This window comes from Dermacentor albipictus, chromosome 2, assembly GCF_038994185.2.
Source record: "Dermacentor albipictus isolate Rhodes 1998 colony chromosome 2, USDA_Dalb.pri_finalv2, whole genome shotgun sequence".
NCBI lineage: Eukaryota > Metazoa > Arthropoda > Arachnida > Ixodida > Ixodidae > Dermacentor > Dermacentor albipictus.
The window spans coordinates 132,680,242-132,693,126 of record NC_091822.1 but is presented as its reverse complement, the minus strand read 5'-3'; the positions used below and the strand labels follow the sequence as shown (position 1 = coordinate 132,693,126).

Here is a 12,885-nt window from a genome sequence, read left to right as displayed (position 1 = left end):
GACCGCAGTGTGAACATACCTTTAAACACGCCTTCGTGCCACCTGCGCCGTGTGCAAACGTGATTCGCACGTGGAGGGATATAGGGAAACGCATAGTGCGTTTGCCGGCAAAAACGACAAAGCCACAGTGTTCGTGGTGTCATTTATTTGTAAACGCTGATGGAAATTGTGAAGTATTTTTGGCGTTTTGCGCGTAAACATTAAAGGGGTACATTTCCGTTGTATATATATATATATATATATATATATATATATATATATATATATATATATATATATATATATATATATATATATATATATATATATATATATATATATATATATATATATATATATATATATATATATATATACACCGGAGATGCAACGGAAGAAAGCTGAAGCGCGCCGCCAAGTTCACGAAGTAGGCTGGTTTACTTCAGTATAGGTCTAGTTATCATATAAGAAATGGCACAAAACTTGAAGACTACCGGCAGACACCTGTCCCGGACGTCTATAGTCCTGCGTGTCGTCTCCTTCTGCGTTCGCGATTTAGGTTTCCTTCTTTCTTAGCAACCATAATAAGCCCATCGACTAATGTAGGAGCCGTCCATCTAGCATAGGCGCGACGACTGAGACATGGAAAAAAAAATTTTTCATTCTCAGCAGAAAGCAATTACGACAGTTAAAATATAACGAAGAACGAAAAGTGATTTTTCTTGTTTTTGTCGCGTCTGTCTACCGTATGCATGCACTATAAACTCTTACCAGTCTCGGACTGTCTGACAGTGATGACAGAGCAAGGGCAGAGACATTCGCTAGTTACTTGAGCGCTGTTTGTTCATTCTAGGTTTCTTTCTTTTTCTTTTTTTTGCGAGAGAAAAGACAGGTAAAGACTACCGTTGACGTACGTGGCCGGGTGCAGGTGTGATAAATGTAAGAAAATATTTTCTTTTTGCTTTTTCTTTAAGTCCTGCCTTCCTGCGGAACAAAATAAACGCCCAAGCAAATTGTACTGAATCGGAGACTACTAAACACATGCAAAGCCGTGCCATAAAGTAAAGCAGCGCTGTCCAGAATAAGACAAAAAAGAAAAGAGTGCAGGGATGCCATCAAGAATGCGTGCGTGTGTGCGTGTGTGGGGGGGGGAGGGGGGGAGTGGATTGATGCAAGCTAGGATAGCTGAAAGAAACAAAGCAAAGCCATATACGACGGAGCGCACACGAAACAAAACACAAAACAAAACATCAAGGAGTAGAAGGTAAAAGGCAATCTCGCGCGCTAAGGAGGCGGAGCCGACAGGCAGGAGATGGAGCTTTCGTTAAACGCGCCTCGGCGCTCCCCCCGTCTCGTAGTATAGCAGATATAATGCACCGCGCTCCAGAATCGAAGGTGCGGCCAGCATGCCATCACGAAAAGGGATGATCCGGCCTGATCCCCCCCCCCCCCCCCCTCCCGAGGAAGAAGACTCCCGCGGTGGCAGCAAAAAACCTGGCTCGCCCCTCACGCGCTGTTCTAGCTTTTATTCTTCATTAATGTGTTCGTGATCCGCGTTATGCATATCACAGGACGGACGAGGAGCCGCAGTGTAAGGACGTTTCCTTGCTTTCTGGCTTTTCTTTCTTCGCTTTACCGGTTACCTTGTTGTACCAGGTGTATAAGTTTTGTGGGGGCCAGTTTTCTCGGCGCCGCCATCTCGGTGGCGTATCATTATAGGGAAAGGAACCTCGCTGTTTTACTGGTGGTCCGCCAGAATAAAAACTGAACAAAAGCTTGGCGGTTGTAAAGTTATGAACAAACGAAATTCGGCAAGGCAATCGAAGACAGACTGAAAAGTACAAAGCAACAAATGAACCCAATAAGGCAGAAGAAGCCGATAGGAGAAGACGTCACTGGCTGAGAAATGCGAGGCGTGATCCATTGATTGGGTGTGCTGGGCCGGTGGAGCCGATGGGGGGGTGGCTGGGGGGGGGGGGGGGGGGGGTAGGGCGACGTCCGAGAGCTGGAAGGGTTGGCTGACGTCGTCAGGTTAGATGGAAACGAGCGACGCCAGGCGGCGAGAGGGCGAGACGCTGTCCCCTCGGACAAGTGACGAAGGTGGTGGGGGCTGGGCTTACTGCATAGGTGCAGCGACCAGGCGTGCCGCGAGAAGAGAAAAGATGGCGATAGGACGGCGTGTACACGATAACGAAGGCGCGAGAGATTGAAGACCGGCTGGCGGACACGTGGGACGCGGCGATACTCACGCGCTGCAGGAGACGCGCGGGCGCGCATGATGGAGGACGGGAACGGGCACCGCCGAAAAGAAGGCGGGGTGGGTCGCCCTGCCGCGGAAGGTGCGGGGTTGCGATCGAAGGAGATAGGCAGGCAGAGGTGTTGATAGACTCACGGTGGACCTTGCTGGGCGCGGACACGTCAAGCCGCGGCGAAACCCCCGCCCCCCCCCCCTCCCCTCCTCCCTAGGCGTGCTATTTTTATTCGAGAAAAGAACCGCTCCAGGAACAGGTCTCACCACAAATCCGGTGCAAAAAAAAAAGAAAAGAAAATGAAGAAACAAAACCAGCAGCGAAACTTTGCCCTTTGGTGATGTGAAAGGGAACTCCCAAATGTGCGATCGAGAGGCCATAGCGGTTCAACCTCTTTGTCGAAAATAAATGTTTTCCGTGACGCCAAATCTTCAGTTGGAGAGTTGCCTAGTGCGCGTTGGCGTGTCAGATTCTGTAAATCAGATGTAATGAGCAATCCTTGCTGGAAAACAACTTCGGCCTTCTCTATCACACAGCTACGTCACTGATGTCGCATGCTTTAATCAGGAAATAAAGGTCTACCGAAAATTATGTTAAATGTTGCTTTCCGATCGGTGAGTCACACTTGCAGTTTGTTGTGTCATGTCTGGCCAACTCGCTGACTTCCTTGCTGTTGTCGTTTTTTCTCCTTAATGTCTATTCGCCGTTTTATATTTCTTCATCTTTTTCTCTGTATGTACACTTTAATGCAGATGCTTCTTGTGGCTTCGTCTCGTACGAAAAGTGCTGCGACAACGTGGAATATGAAATGGGAACTGCGCCGTCTACCGGAATGTTGTACGAAGAAGCAAAGGAAACACTTCGCGCGGGTTCATGCTACCTTCAGGTTGATACGAGCTTCCGTTTTCACAAGTCTATTTCCACCTCGCGGATTGCCCCGTGAACTAACTTTGTTAAACTGTAATGAAACTTGCAATACTTGCGACATACATTCGAATAACGGTGCATTTTACCTTGATGCGCTAGGATCGTCTCGATATATTTGTAAAGCGGTCTTCAGGAGCATATGTGCTGTGTCCCTCTACCTCCCACACCTTTTTCAGTGCAGGTTGGCAAACTGTATGTTTCTCGTCCGGTTAACCAAAGCGGCCTCTAAGTTTCAATTTTATTCTCTACATTCCGCCTCTAAAATTCCTAGTGTATTTTCCTAACTTTCCAGCGGCTTAACACTCATACGTAGCCTTAGCCATAAAGCACAAACTGTAAATCTCCATTCGTATAGCCTATGCGAGCGACTTTGAATGCACAGTGAAGGATATTGCGTGCGCGCGCATGACATCTTTTTCCACTTTCCTTATTCATTTTACTCCCACCTATACCTAGCTCCCCCGGTGCAGGGTAGCAGACCATCTGCAACCTAGTTAAGCTTTTTCTTCTCCTTCTCTTTCTCTCTCCAACTTGCCGCTATAAGCTTATTAAGACATCATCGCGCGCATATAAAAATTCGTGTTGGCGGAGCAACCAAGAAAAAAATAGCGCCTTCATGCCATTTTTTGTTCTTGTCTCCGCTTTCCGTGCGTAAAGCTTAAGTTTAGCAAACGCGACAGTCACCCAAAGGCTGAGCTCAGCTTAGGCTACCACGCTGCGCGCGAACAGGACAAAGCGGGAGCTTTGTGTCCACGAAAAAACGAGGCTACACCACGGGCAAAGCAGCGCGACGGGCGCCCAAGAGAGCACGAGGCCTTTGGAGGCCGTCCTCCTCCTCCTCCTCCTCTAGTGCACGCCTCTTCTACACCGCCGAAAAGCGCCGGGCCTGCGCGGGGGGTCTCTGGCCGGGCGGTCGACTCCAGTTCGACGCACTCAAGATGGCCGCCGCGACAAAAGAGCTGCGGGAGCAGAGACAGAGGGTGGCGCTCAGAGAGGAAGGAAGGGCGCTGCTGTAGGCGGCCGCTGTACACAGGTCGATACGGGAACGAAAAGAAGGCGAACAAGTGCAGAGAGTACGAAAGACGACGCAGAGGGAAGCGCTGAGGGAAAAACAGGGCGAGAGGGAAGATAGCGAGGGCGAAGTAAATGGGAAACGCGCGAGAGAACAGGGAAGGACAAAGCGTTGGGACCTACAGAGGGGTGACGGGGGGAAGACTGAGGGAATGCGTAAGAATGAAGTAATGGGGCGCTGAATAGGCAATAGGGAAAGGGCAACGGCACGACGAAATAGTAGAGGTAGAAGGGGCAGGGGGCAACAGGGCCGTGCCCAAGAGAATGGGAAGACGTGAACGAAGTCGGGCATGAAAGGAGGGAGGGCGAAAGAAGGAACGTAGGCGAAGGGGTTTCTGAACCCCTGCTCTCAACTTTCCTCTGACAAACTCCTGGGCGGGCCATGGCAGCGTGCAGGGATGCGCGTTCCGCTCCTAATCAAATTGTCACTGCGATTGACGACAGAGACATTGTGAGGAGAAGAAGGGCGGAAGATGCCCTCCTCTCCCCCTCCCTGCTCTTGTACAGACACGACAACGGCTAGAAGCGCCGTTATAAGACAAGACGGGGGCAGGCCACGCAATGGATGCCCGCGGGGCCACACTTCGTTCTCCGGGCACGTAGCGGTGCGACCGGGTCCTCGGGCAGAAGCTGGCGCAATAGAGAAGGAGGGGTCGAAGCGCAAACAACCTGATGAGTGCCGCTACACTCCCGTTGCGTCTGAGCTTTGTGACGACCGTGATGATATACGTGCGTTGGTGGCTAACGAAACGACGCCAAGCGCTGGAACGGCTTGCGGGCTCCGCCCGGCTTTTCGCCGAAGAGTTAACGCGCGCGAAGGCGAAGTCAAAAAATCATAAGGACGCCGGTTCTTAGAGTGATTGAGGAGGAAAAGGTCAAAGAAAAAGAAAATAATGTAGGCATATACGACGCAGCTGCTCAACCCTGGAAAAGAAGAAGAAAAAAAAGAAATAAGACAGAGTGCAGCGAAACGCATCGACTTAGCTTGCAGTCGGTGATGGCAGTTCATATTTGATGTGGTGAAAACTGCGTCAGGCAGCTGGAGGCGGGGGGGGGGGGGGGGGGGAGGATGCGGGCGCGGTTTGAGCACTGAAACAAGGCACCGCGATCTGGGCAAGCTCATTTGTACTGAATATATGATTAGCACAATAACAACGACCCTAGAAATCTGAAAAGAAGAAATGTGGATCGGGGATGCAATGCTGTAAGACAAACCGGCTCTGAACAAAGAACTATACTATAAACGCTTCCCATTAGGGGACAAATGTATACGGCGGCAGAAATGCCACTACAGGCTGAGTTCGTTAACATGAATTTCATGTTAACGCCTACAAGAAACACACAAAAATATCAACCAAGGAGGAGCGAAACGAACACAAATAGTGGTAGTGTTTCCGCTACACTTCGTCGTTTATTCATTCAGCGCTGTCTTTCCTGACCCAGAACATTATTCGTAACCAACCAGTCTGAACCGCACTTTCTCTAACAAGGCGCGGAAGCTGACGTCGTGAACAAATAGAGCAAATGGCAATTACCCACAGCGTGACGGAAGCAACGCGACGGCGAAGCCGTCACGGATGAAACTGAAGATCCCGCACGCTTTTTAAAAGGTTGGTTCTAAGGTCAGCCCCGTGAAAACCGCAGCTGCTGCGCAGAGGGATACGAAGAGCACGCACGGTTCCCGGGTGTTGGCGCGGAAACGAAGAAACAAAGCGGAAAGCGAAACTTGTTCGATCGAGAGTGCTGCAGGCTTCTCAGCTCGCCAATTTCGTTTGATCTGGCTGAGCTGGGTGGCAGCTGGCGGACTCGGTTTTGTCGGCTTCGCCGCAGCAACGACTATTTCGTCTCGTTAGAGATTCCGCGGTTTCGGGAGCGGAAGACCCATCTCTATGTCTGTCTCTTCTCTCTCTCTCTGTGTGTGTGTGCGTGCGTGCGTGCGTGTATGTGTGTGTGTATGTGCGTGCGTGCGTGCGTGTGTGTGTGTGTGTGTGTGTGTGTGTGTGCGTGCGTGCGTGCGTGCGTGCGTGCGTGTGTGTGTGTGTGTGTGTGTGCGTGCGTGCGTGCGTGCGTGCGTGCGTGCGTGCGTGCGTGCGTGCGTGCGTGCGTGCGTGCGTGCGTGAGGTGGGGGATGTTGCACGCCTGCACCTAGAAGTCCAGCGCAGGCATCGAGAAGCGCAGCTATTGGTGAGCTTTTCACGGGGTTTACTTTATTTGCCGGTTGTCTACTCCTATATAGCCGCGTACTATGTGAGAAGCCTGCGGTTGAAAAATATTTACACATATGCCGCCATGGTCGTGAGTGGAGATGGATAATGCTCCCAGCGCATATGTACCCTACGAATAACAAACAAACAAAGAAACAAAAACCCAGAAAACCATATGCCTCATATTATTCACATAGAAATCTCCCATCGTTTCCTCTGTGTCAACATATGACTTTGTAGCGCAGCAAATTGCCGCCGAAGGTCCAGCTGCTGCTCTTCAATTTGAACCGTCCGCGTCAAAACGGACGCGTTGACGTATTCCGCACGTGACGTCCACCTCTGGCGCTCCCTGTGAATCAGCCAAGTGCTGACGTCACACGAGCAATGACCACATACTACAAAATAAGTGGCGCCATTCCGACTTTCCATTTTTTCTTTCTTCTCATTTTTCTCGCTCATGAAAGAATTTTCGCTCGCTACGAACGACGAGTTGATTATTACAGAGAACCTAATCTTTCAACCTAACTAGACTTAATCTTTTCCTTTAGCGCCCCCTTAAGCCACGCGACGCCGCTTCTGGGTAGTAAGAAGTTCTTAATTTTCTAATCATGGCTTGCACGAAATTCAGGCGCAAGCGCATTTTACGGGACGTACTGAAGGCCCGGAAGTTATCATCAGTGGTTTTCGCAGATTTAGTGACGAGGCTAGCGCTTCCTGTTTCACTACGCGGTAATGACGGAAGATCGCGTTACATAAATCGCGCCGACATGCAAGTCGGTAACGAAGCGCGGGTGACGCGCCGCCCTGGCTCAGTGCCGTTCTCGCGCACTCGAAGGAGCCCGCAAGGCCTGAGCAGCAGCGTCGTCAAGAACGGGTTCAAGTTGCGGGCCGTATTTATAGCCTTGTTAGAGGAAGGATCGAAGTATTTCGTTACGATGTTCGCAGTACGTAAGCTTCGGACATTCTATACTCACCTTTCCCGGGCGCACGCCCTTTTCATCATTGTATAAGTGACTCATTAGCGGCCACGCGCAGTAGTGATTAAAGAGCCTCTGCGCGCCCTCGCGTCGTTTGCTTTGACACCCACCTGCACGTGTATTGCGCGACAGCCACTCGGTGTTCGACTACGCAACAGTTCTGTAAGAAACCGCAGGATTATTCAACAAAACGCCCCGTTAATTTGCGGCACGCGAAACCTTAGTTTCTGGTTTCCAGCAGAGTCAGCTCTTTGGACACAGTTTAGGGCACCTGTTAGCAAGACGTAGTCGGCTGTTGCAGCGCGACGGAAGTTTTTTAGCGTAATGTCAAGGAATTAGTATCTCTCTTGTTCAAATAAATAAAAGAAAGTAAAAAAAATGATAGCATCGAAGCGCCTTGCTTTCAAACTAGCCAGATAGGCAGAAAACATCCTGGACGTCAACACTAGCTGGCTATACAGTTGAACCCAAATATAAGAAACCCGGATAAAGCGAATGATTCGCTATATCGAACTCGCAAAACTTACTGACCGACACTCACGTAACACAATCCGCCCATGACGAACTAGACATTGCATACATCGAATTCGAGGCATGTTCTGCCAGCACCAGCAATCCGGTTGCGCGCAGAGGAGTTGATTATTTTATTTCATTTTATTTTTGTCGTGGTGCTTGTTTGACATGCGTGCGAGCATTTTTGGAAGCGTCGCAGGCGAGTATCAGAATCATATCGAATCGATATCCTATATCTAGCCGCCGTTCTTACCGATGCTGAGAAACTGTCCAAGGCAGAGTGGAAACATTACTGCCTACTACGAGTAGTTTTACTTTAATAATTTTTTTCGATCCTTGCTCCTTTTCTGCAGTGATGAAGATATAACAAAACCACATATAACGAACGCATCGCAAAAGCTTAATTTTGTTATAGGCGCGTTTGGGTGTACCGAATTGCTTGATACACAGAACCATGTTTAGCGCATAACCTTGTTTGTTATAAGCGGTTCGGCCGTAGATGGGAAGACACGAGAAGATATTAAAATAAAAGGAACGTCGAATCTACGGGGGAAGCGGGGACACGGACAATGCCGCAAGTGCGCTTTCCCCCAACGCTTCTCATTTGGCGCACGAGAGACGGCGGACGTTGCGCTACAAGCTGGCATTTTCTGCACCCCTTCTCCATACTCGACGTTCTCGCGCGACCCTCAGCTTCGACAGGGTTCTAAGCGTGAGGTCGTCCACCTCGTGAACGATTTATAACTTTAACGACGCACTGACAAATACACCGCAGTACAACTAAAGAAATTGTTTATGCTCATCATCTAATTACGTTTGCTAATTTTGGTCAGTGACGGTGGCGGTGAACTTCTATCGATATCGGTGACTCTCGCGAACTATGTTTGGAACACAAGACAGGCGCAATGCAGTTTTGAAGGACAACTTATGCGGAATACTTAGGTTGTCTCAGCGTGTGCACGCTTAATGTCTTATAGTATTCCTAATGTTGTTTCACGTAAATGCCACTACGTAAAGCAAGAACATGTCCCACTTACTTAGTGGATTTTATTTGGATCGCTACTGAGAGTGTATAGGAAGGTTCGCGCAAGGCTTAGGTGCGGTGTTGTGCTCATCGCCTCCTTAGCGAACGCATCTTAACGTCCGACACCACTGGTCGAGCCAGTCGTGTGCCTTCAAATGTGTCAGCGATGAAGCTGCACATTAAATATAACACGCGAGTGCACATTTCATCGGGGCGAGCGCTTGGGTCTCGGTATAGGCACGGTGAATGGCGCCATAACAGCGGCAAAATTAGCATCGCACAAAGCGCGCGTAGACTCGCTTGGTCACGTGCCGACAGTAAAGAACATCTCATAATGTACACTCACGAATTGGGAAGTGGGAGCTGGTCACGGCTGTTTCGGGAGTGCAATCCTATCACGCGTTCCACTCGGGAGTCCCGCCCGGGCTGGAAGGGAAAAAGAAAGAACGATTACACTCTATTATCTGCACTCTAATTTGTCTTGTATGTATGTTGCTTTACGTGCTGCTGCTGTTGCCATCGAACTATAGTGATCAAAGACTTAGCAACGACTAACCGAACACATCGCAAAGAGCGGCTCTGCAAAGTCACGTGAGTGGCAGCATGACAAACGAGCAAAGCCGGTAAGTTCAATTCGAAAAAATTAATTGAGAGCGCAAAGCGGGCCCAAATAACGGGCTTGCCCGTGGACACGGTAATTGAGCTGTCACTTCTTTGCATTCCGCTACAACAACAATGGAATGTCAAGCACGCATCAATAACAGCCGCGATTATTCGCACGGTGTTTTTACGGGAAGTGCCATTGCTTTGAGAACCTACTAAGCGAAAACGAACAAACGAATGTACAAGCACCGGCACAAGAACTTGCTGCTACTAGTTAAACACCTAAAGCATGCTGTAAAAGTTTTTTTGTTATCTCGAATCATTACGCTGGCAAGTCGAAGTGGTGCTGGCTTCTTGTTCCATGATAGTAGCACAGCAGCCGTAAAAGTTAGCGGAAGTGACAACTCAGTAAAGTGCTCACAGACGCGCAGTTGGACAGGTGTAGTAAACGTATATAGTACACATAGTCTTAAAGAAAGAATTAAAAAAAAACGAAAGAGAATGGCGGTTTATGTGCAACAACAAAATATGGACTAGATTATTTTTCAGAGATGGCTGCACATTGCCACTTCGTAATTTTAGTTCTTGCAGAATTGTCACAAGCTAACAACACGCTTGATCGTGTGGAGGATTTTCAGCTCCAGACAACGTCAATACATTAATATCAATCAATCAGTCAGTTAATCAATCAATCAATCAATCAATCAATCCAGACAGCGTCGCAGGAATGCCTGACTGCGTTCAGTTAGGCAACATTCACGGCAGTGAAATCATTCCGTCAGAAGAAAAGACAAAGAAAAATCAAGACGAACTGGTTTCGGAGTCATTCTGTTGCTCTTCCTTTCCTCTTTTCCCCCCTCTTTCATATCTTCCATTTCTGTGTTACTGTCACCTCCCTTCTCAAGAGTAGGCAGGCGTTGTGCCCCTTCCGGTGGCAGTTGCCAGCCTGCTCCCGCTTTCCCTGTCCTGTTAGTTGTTTATGCATGTTCAAAACAAATTATGATGATGATGATGATTGCTAGTGGGTACAGCGGGGCGGGGCGTTTTGGCGGCGCTCGACGTTTCTGCGCAGGCGCGAGTAAGAGCGGGTATGAAAGAGAAAATCTGGGGGTCTTTGCTCCTTGAATATGTGAGTCTGCCTAAGCACAACGGAGGAGGTTTCTTGGCGCGTGTTATATGCGTTTGTCCCCTAGACATGCCGCCATTGCGGAGTGCGGTCGAGTTTGTTTACGCTCCGCCGCTGGCTGCCCGCGCGGTGAGGTAGTGTGCACGGACGCCCCATTTGGTGATCGCTCTGTCCGAGAGGGCAAGGTTCGGACTGGCGTTGTATAAGTTGCGGGTCGCTTTTTTCATCACGACGATAGATTGCGTTTTTCACAAGCACTGCTACAGGAGGGCATATGTAACCGGCAAACGGAGGCCTCAGGAGAGCACCTGAGATTATAATAAAACAGGCGGCGCAGGATCTCCAGGGCGCCCAAGGGGTAGCGGGGGGACCAAAGGTGGAAGCAGGGCCGCCCGTGGGTTGGGGCCGCGGAGGCCGAAGCGTGCGATGGGGTGTTCGCTTTAAAAAATTGGCTGTCCGCTGTCGCGGACAGCCGACCTTTACACCCTTGGCACGCTCAGGCCTTTGCGAGCCCCAACACACGGACAAGCCCAGGTTCCTGCTTTGATGTCCCCGTTGCCGCTTTGGTGTCCTGGAGGCGCCGCCAATAATGCGAAATAATGGCACGTCCTTTCAATTAGTAAAATACACGATTGAACAAATATAATTATGTCCAGCCGCCAACTTGCGACGCTAAGTTCAGCATTACCGCGCCCCGCGACTTCTTCCGTGGGCACGCCTAGGGACAAATGCATAAAGCACGCGCTAAGAAACTCCTCGGTAGTGCCTAGGCAGGGTCATGTATTCAAGGAGCGAAAGTTGCCACATTTCCTCTCTCGCACCCACTCTTACTCGCGCATGCGCACAAACGTCCGCCCTCTCCGCAAGTGTCCCGCCCCGCTGTATACGTACAGAGAGAGAGATAGAGAGCGAGAAAAAATAACGCAGAGAATGGCAGAGAGGTTAACCAGAGGTAGTTCCGGTTGGCTACCCTGCGCAGGGGGAAGACCTACTAGCAATTTCATCTACCTACTATCAAGCGCATCTACCCACTAGCAATTGTAGATACGCACCCGGGTGCAGCTGACAGCGCCAGACACCGAATCGAAGAGCACGCCAAGTTCAAAATTGGCCGGGCTGGCTTTAATGAATTGAACACAAAAAATACAGACCATCCAACATGGATTGTTCATGAAAGTGTAGGCCCAAATACCGATGGCGAGCCCCTCTCGTTAATATTTATCGTAACGAAAAGCTCGCCTATACCCGCTCCTATAGGACAACGTATTCTTCCAACTCTGGCACCATTTACTTTTAGAGATTCCGGAAAACGAGGGCCACCATAGAAAAAAAGAGGGCTTGCAATGTTAATGTCGATGCCGTCATGCTGGACTAGGAACGAACTGAAAACAGTCTTTACGAAATACGCGACAGCTGAATCTGCTCTCTTATGAATTTCGTAAAACTCGAGGCGGTTGTTTATTGATTTATTAGAGGATCAGGGGTTCAGATAGAAATTAAGTTAAAGTGCTACACAAATTACTTCAGCAATGTTAATCAAACATTTACGACATGCCGTCCCAGAAGTCAGCACTGAACATAGCATTTACACATCTATCCCTATAATGGGATTGGGTCGAAACTTATAAGATATGTCGCATTAAGCAGTTTTAATGAGTTTACTTTCGCATAAAAGAAGTGGTCGATTTGCGCTAGTCAATGAGCACATTTTTTCAGCGCTAATGACTCCGCGTTTCCTTAGAAATAATGACCCGAAGTCCCAATAAGAAGAAAATTATTCGATGTATCTCCAAACCAGACTATATCCTACCCACACACGAAATGAAAAAAGATAAAGTATGAACAAAGCTTTCAAAGGTTATTACGTCAGCGTCCCTCAGTTGAGCAAAAGCAGTACGTGCTATCGACAAAAAGTGACGGATATTATTAGATTCAAGTTGTCCGTAATTGAAAGCGTTCACGTCGTGTAAGAATTTATTTCGCAGGACGACCGACCACACCGTAAACGGATTACGCACGCACAAAGTCGTGCACCGGCAGGTAATTATAATGAGATAAATACCAGCGCAAACGTTTACCCTATTACAGTAGCAGGCGCATCGGGACAGCATGCTAATTCAATAGAGAGAGAGAAAAGAAAAAAAATCCCTGATCCGAACAAATGCAAGAGAGACAGCGGGAGAAAGAAAAGGAAGGGCGTTGAAACACGCGG

The 12,885-nt window shown here is 49.0% G+C and overlaps 1 protein-coding gene across 2 annotated transcripts in view; it reads right to left on the bottom strand.

Annotated features, from left to right (window-relative positions):
• Window positions 1–12,885, bottom strand: part of RapGAP1 (Rap GTPase activating protein 1) — a 307,901-nt gene that overhangs the window by 159,976 nt on the left and 135,040 nt on the right. For both annotated transcript variants that reach the window (XM_065451496.1, XM_065451481.2), the window contains exon 3: window positions 9,291–9,370. The gene's annotated coding sequence lies outside the window, so the exon portion shown is untranslated. The remainder of the gene's footprint in view (window positions 1–9,290; window positions 9,371–12,885) is intronic.